Raw genomic sequence first — 6,663 nt, forward strand, 5'->3', positions numbered from 1 at the left:
TGCAATTTTGGTGTTCGACGGAGAAGTTCTGTCTGACAAAGCAACGTTCGTGTCGGGCAGCGCAATTTTGGTGTCCGAAAGAGCAATTTTGATGCCGAAAGAACAACTTTGGTACCCGACGTGCTCCGTCGGCTAGCAGTGCAATTTTTCGTGTCCGATTGACCAACTTTGATACACTGATACACACGATAGAGCAACTTTAGAACCTGACGGGGCAACTTTGGTGCTCAGCGGCGCAATTTTGGGGTCCAACATAGCAATTTTGTGCCTGACAAAGCTACGTTTGTGGCAGGGTAATTTGGTCTCCAACTGCGCAAATTTTGTGCCCACCGACGCAATTTTGGTGTACGGTAGATCAACTTTGTGCCTGACAAAGCTACATTTGTGTCTGCCATGGTAATTTGGTGCCGGACAGAGCAACTTTAGTACCCGTTGGAGCAAATTTAGTACCCGTTGGAGCAACTTTCTCCGGCCATGAGTTCACCCTGGTGCCTCCTACGCTCACTGCCAACCTCCGGCCTCCTCCTCCCCTAGCACGCGCGTCGGCCGCAGGCCAGGATTTCTGACTCCCACCATATGAGCTCGTGGTTCCCCGCACCGGCTTCCTCGGCACTAGAATCACGCCCGTCGGCACCAAAATGTGTCGGAAGGCACCAAAGTAGCTTTGACGGGCACCAAATCTGCGCTTTCGGCCACCATATTATGTTGCCGAGCACCAAAATTGCTCCGACGGGTGCTAAAAGTTGATCGTCGCTCACTAGAATCACGTCGTTGGCACCAAAATTCCTTCGAGCATCATAGTTGCTCTACAGGGTACCAACAATTGCATCGTTAAGCACAAAATTTGTTCTGACATGCACCAAAATTCATCTGGGCATCATGGTTGCGATGCCAGGCACCGAAGTTGTTCTGACGGGCACTATAATTGCATCGTCAGGCATCAAAGTTGCGCTGTCAGGCACCATAATTACATCGTTAGACACCAAAGTTGCTCCTTTGGGTATCGGAATTGCTCCGACGGGCACCAACTTTGCACCGTCAGGCACCAAAATTACTATATCGGAAACCAAAATTTGTTTGTTAGCCGTTAGGTACCAAAGTTGCTCTATTGGAAACCAAAATTGTGCTATTAGGTATCAAAGTTGCTATGTCGGGGTCCAAAGTTGCACTGTGAGGTACCAAAGTTGCTCTGTCGGAAACCAAAAAATTGTGTCGTTAGGCACTAACATATGGCTCTTACGTATGTAACAAGAACTGGAAGTTTGGGAGACAACTGATCATGATAGATTAAGAGAAGGCTGAATCAGAAAAAATTTGTGATTAATGTGCTTTCCTGTGTGATGAATGAAAGACTGAAGTTTAACGGATGGCTCTTACGTATATAAAGAGAATTAGAAGGACTAAAGTGCAAAACATTGGAATAGATAAGATTCTACAGCATTTCTGCAGTGCGGTTCGTGAGGCTTCAACAGCACAGCCTAGAAATAATCGAATGCGGGGAGTGGAGGCCTCCATGTGCGACGCCTCCATTCCGCAGGCCTCCCTAGCTCCTCCTCTCCCCTAGCCAGCGCCAGGCCAAGGCGTCGCGACTCCATTCCCAACCCCTCGTCGCCGCACCCTCCATCGCGTTGGGGTCCTGCCTCCCGACCCGGTCGCCGGCGGCGCGCTAAGATCCGTGGGCGTGACCAAGCGGCATCGCGGATGCGGCCCTGGCGTCATCTTCGTCGCGCGCTGGAGCACGTAGCAGACGCGCTAGGAGCAAGGCCGGCGGAAGGAATGAGGTGCTCCTAGGAGCAGGCGGCGGCCGGAACGAGCTTGCCGCGGAGCAGGACCAGGGTGGGGCACGCCGGCGTCAGTGATGTAAAGGGGGATGCGATGCCGGAGTCTAGGGAAAGGAAGAATGTGGATCGGGGCTTTATGGGGTTGACCCGGTCCAGTAGGTTGGTTTGTGCGTCGACCACATGATCCGCTCCCGACAAAAACTCATCTGATGGGAGGGACCTAGGATCGTGCGGCCAGAACTGTGAGCGCTCGGTGCGTCCGTTTGGCACGCGCGTGCCAGGAAGAATTTAGGAATTTTTAATGTGCCTGCTTGGGTGAAGGCGTGAAGCGTTCAAGGCCAGGCAGCAGAGTCCCGCTAAAACCTGAAAACAGCATGTCCTCAAGTAACAATCCTAACTCTAACCGTCGATTTGCTAATTCGCTGCCTCCACTTTATCACCCGGCCGCCTGCGATCAATCGGATAACCGGCTGGTGTCTCTCCATGGCCAGCCAAAAGAGGAGGAATTGGAGGTGGACGAGGACCGTCGACCTGCTCTAGGAAGCTCATCTGAGCTCGCCGGTTTCCAAAATCCAGTGAACTGAAGAGGGAGACAGGACCTGCTCCGCGGCCGTTTACCGCATCAGTGACGACATGGTCCGCGACGCCATCCTGGTGGCCCCTCATCTCCACTAATCTCCATCTCCACTAATATAAAAAGGGAGAGAGGGTGGTGATCCAATACATCTTAGCCGTACAGCCATAATCCTACGGTAAAAAAGTTCACAAAACGAACGAGCGGACCATTGTCCGCGCCCACACAAGAACGAAACGAGAGCGTCGAGAGGGCACCGCTTTTCGGGAACCGTCGCCACTCGAGCAGTACGCACGAGCCCGCCTCCGATTAGGTCGCCGCCGCCACTGGAGCCTGTCCGCTGCCGCCGCCGCGCAAACCCGCCTTCGACGGGAGGGGCGCGACCTCAACACGGGAGAAGCGAGGCCACACCCTCAACGTTGGGAAACGCCGGAGAATCGAGGCCTCCCTCAACGCCGGGGAATCGTCAAGGAATCGAGCCGGCCCTCAACGCCGGGGAATCGAGGCCGCCTTCCATGCCGGGGAAGCGCTGCGTAATCAAGGCCGTCCTCCACGCCGGGGAATCGAGGATTCGAGGCCGCCTTCCCTGACGGGGAAGCGCCGCGCCGCCGCGTAATCGAGGCCGCCCTCCACCCTGTGGAAGCGCTGGGAAGCGAGGCTCATGCCGCTACGCCTCCAAGCCGCCTGCGACACTCCTGCCGCCGCGCCTCCAAGCCTCCTGCGACGCTCTTTGCCAAGGACCTAGCCGTGGCCTTTCTCCCCCAGACACTGCTCGCGCATTCCCCCGCTCGACGACGCCGCTCCTCCTAGATTTCCATGGGCGTCGCCTGTGTTGCAAGCTCTTCAAATAGAAAAGGTACAAAATAACATGTGTTTCAATTCTATTCATGGAAATATTTTTGTAGATCATATACTTCTATTCATTATAGATTTTGTTTTCCGTGCCTCACGATTTCAGGCTGCTAGAGAAACAGTTTAGACGGCGTTGTTTGCGGGTCAGTGAGAACAAGGAAGACCAACTCCCCCAGCCCCAGTTACCACTATTATTCTGGTAATGTCTTGATGGTTTGACATGAACAAATTGTGAGTCCTGATTTTTATAACTGGTTTGTATGAAAACTGGTTCGACATGCCTTAGATATCTGATCGTTCACTCAGACACCAGTTTATTATGTTGTAAGTAAGCTTGTAGTATCTAAATGCTAATATCCTTAACTTGAAACATAATTATAAGTTTGTGGTGCCTAAACGGTAACACCTGGAGCTATATATCATGCTTATCTTTTCAGATGCATATTGTGATTCGTATATTTTTTGGAAAATTTGTCAGCCTGTTTTCTTAAACAAAGTTCTAAATAACAATAGTTCGTTGGCATTGTGAGTGAGTTTATTTGATAACAGGGAATCGTGGAAGCTCACGACCCAGAACTACAGGAGAGGAAAAGCAAGCGATACCATTTTTTTAAGGTAAAACATCAGGTGCTCTGCTCATTCAGTTGAGGAGAAAGAATAAGTTCAGTTTATAAGCTAGAGAGGGACTAGCTGGTAGAGAAAAGAACGAAAAAGAAACCAGCCATAAGACCAACGCTGACTACTCGCCGAGTTCAGGCTCCATGCCTGGCTCGTTCTCTCAAATTTCTCCTGCAGATATGAGCCTAGCAGCAGATCGTCTTTAATCATCTCCATAACCTGGTGCTCATTGCTGGACGTGTTTTGAAAGACCCTCCTGCCAAAAGAGCTATACCATTACTTTAGCAGAAGTTGTTTCATCTTTGGTGGCTTGGTCTGATGCAATGAGATCGAAAAGGTCAGTATATGCAGAGTAATAATCTGTATGGGTATACAATTTTTTTTCTTCTTCCCAGCTTTAGCATCTCATTAGATATCATGTTTTTACATGGTTACAATGCATGCAAATTCACTCAGGTGATCATGTATGCATGAGTCGAGACAATGATATTTGGTTGGTTCATGTTGAACATAACATATAACCGTGCATGATTTTGATGGATGACTGAAACGGAAGTTGTGGCATGTGCTCTTTTATTAGGGTATTATTTCATACATTGAAAAATGGTGTGTTTGGACTCTAGATACTTGTTACAATTTTTTCTGATATAAGTATACTCAAAAGTTTGTTGAAGGATAGCAGGGCACACAACACTATTCAGAATAAATTGCATATTGTTTCTTAACATTTTGGAATGGATTGTTGCCTCCTGGACTGTAAGGAGTAACTTTGAGTTCCTGGTCATGTCAGTGCAATTTTGTCTTTTTTTCCTAGACACGGTACTGTGGGCTGATAATTCATAATTCAGTGATGACACGTCACACAAACACTTTGAAGATCACAACGTGCATACATATGTCCTGCACCGCTCCAGGACTAAGTGTGTCATAACAGGTTGATACTAGAGTAATTGATCTTAAAAACAGGTTAAGTGTCCAAGACTTTAAGCCTGTGAGTTTCTTTCAAATTTTAGCTATTATATAGTTTACCTATTCATAAAATGACTAAGTGAACCGTTTGATCCAGAAAAACATATATAATTTAATTTTCTAGAACATTGTGTTAAAATTGCCCCGCGAAATTGTGAAATTTCTTTCAATAGAAGCACAATAAAGGTAGAAAAATTGCTGTCAAGACATGATTAAAAACTAGACAGTCAACAAATGAAGGAAGAAGAAACATGCTACTCCATCCGTATGACTATTTGGTCTAACTTATAAAACCTCTAGAATCTTATAATCTTCTTTGTTTAAATTCTTATATGAATTTTAATACAAGTTAGTAGTCAAATTTACATCTTACAAACCTGTAGCGTTTATGTGTGCTTCTACTTTATTGTTGTGCACATGGCGACTTATGTGCTATGGATGTTGGTTCTCCTATTGATTGTTCAAGATTTAAACAATTAAAATTTCAATGCCATATTCTTCATGTGTCATTTAAATGATTTTACCCTTATCTAATCATTGAATTTAGTACGATGTTGCTACACATAGCGTTTCTTCATGAATATCTTTTAAATTTCTGGTATGGTGCCTATATGTGCAGCATTTGTTAGAGCTGGCAGCATTCTTTTCTAATTGCAGATTTTGATGAGGCCCCACCTTTAAACAAGTTAGATGAACAATCTATGGTAAGCTACATTATCCACAACCTAATCTTGTAGTTTTGTGATATATCTTGTCATTTTTTCAAATGTGTACATTACTTTGTATTAAAATCTTCTCAATGGCTGAGAACTGGCTTTGGACTCAATTTATTGGCTGCATTGTGTGATCTTTAGTTAACATTCTGATACATGTTATGGAAGACAGATAAAACGAAAAGTCAAAGAAATGTCGGCGAACAAGTTTATGATGCATGGAGGTAACAAGCAATGAAGGAATAAAGGATCAAGCTCTATTGTCATTTGTGCAAAAGAAATAGGAAGGAAGAAATAAAAGGTGTTTTTTCCTCCAGTTTGCCCTTCACCGGGGCTACATCAAGTGTTGTTTGGGTTTTTTACGCTTACATCGGTTGTCAGATAAGCTAAAACACTCTGATTTTCCCATATCTGATAGTTTTGTTTTTTTGCTTCCTAGGGAATTGGCACAACAATGTTGGTAAGCTGAGTTTTTTAAAACCTCTCTATAGAGCATTCTGGAATGATCCAATTTTCAGCATTGTGTATGCTTTGCATGTATATTGTATGTGAACCAGTTCTAATGGAATCATAATTTTCACTATTATCTATCTAAACACATATTGTTTGACACATGCATTTGCATATGCATCATTACTAATTATTAGTTGAAAATTATAATACGTGCGTGGCACGTGCACCTTTACTAGTGTTGGAAGGATATGAGCGCCACAAGCAGCTCCACGGTGCAAGAGTTGCAGCTCCGCAGGTCTGTCTGCGCTGTTCCGTGGCATCCGGTCGCGCCCATTCCAGGCGCGGCGAGGTCTCCCTCTATATGCTCGCTACTTTCACCTCTGTAGTGATCCTGGAGCTTCGCTCGTACCCGGTTGAGCCGCAGGTGGAGCAGCAGCATGAGCTTCCTCCATGGTGCAATTGCGTGGAACAGGCAGATACTCTACTTTGGAGCTGCAGTGGAGGCCCGATTGTGTAGCTATTGAAGGTTGTTTATTTGGTAGGCCTGGCCTCTGTTCCGGAAACTGTTCCCTGAAGATGGGCTGGTCTGAATATTCAAAGACATGGAGTGCGGGCCGATTCAATAAAAAAAAACTCGAGGTTGTTTCTGCATAATGACTGCTTCAGACACTTTTTTAGGATCGGAGGGAGTATTTGTTTGTGT

General features: G+C 46.2%; 1 long non-coding RNA gene across 4 annotated transcripts; it reads left to right on the forward strand.

Moving 5' to 3' along the window:
* Window positions 1-3,093: 3,093 nt before the first annotated feature.
* On the forward strand, window positions 3,094-6,098 carry LOC124676602. Of its 4 annotated transcripts, XR_006993705.1 has the most exons (4): window positions 3,094-3,211; window positions 3,314-3,406; window positions 3,757-3,822; window positions 3,964-6,098. It is a non-coding gene; the product is annotated as an uncharacterized LOC124676602 (long non-coding RNA). The 4 variants fall into 4 exon arrangements; XR_006993707.1 differs by having other exon boundaries at window positions 3,314-5,498; window positions 5,676-6,098; XR_006993708.1 differs by having other exon boundaries at window positions 3,314-4,162; window positions 5,452-6,098.
* The last annotated feature ends 565 nt before the right edge of the window (window positions 6,099-6,663 follow it).

This window comes from Lolium rigidum, chromosome 7 (genome assembly GCF_022539505.1).
Source record: "Lolium rigidum isolate FL_2022 chromosome 7, APGP_CSIRO_Lrig_0.1, whole genome shotgun sequence".
NCBI classification, from domain to species: domain Eukaryota; kingdom Viridiplantae; phylum Streptophyta; class Magnoliopsida; order Poales; family Poaceae; genus Lolium; species Lolium rigidum.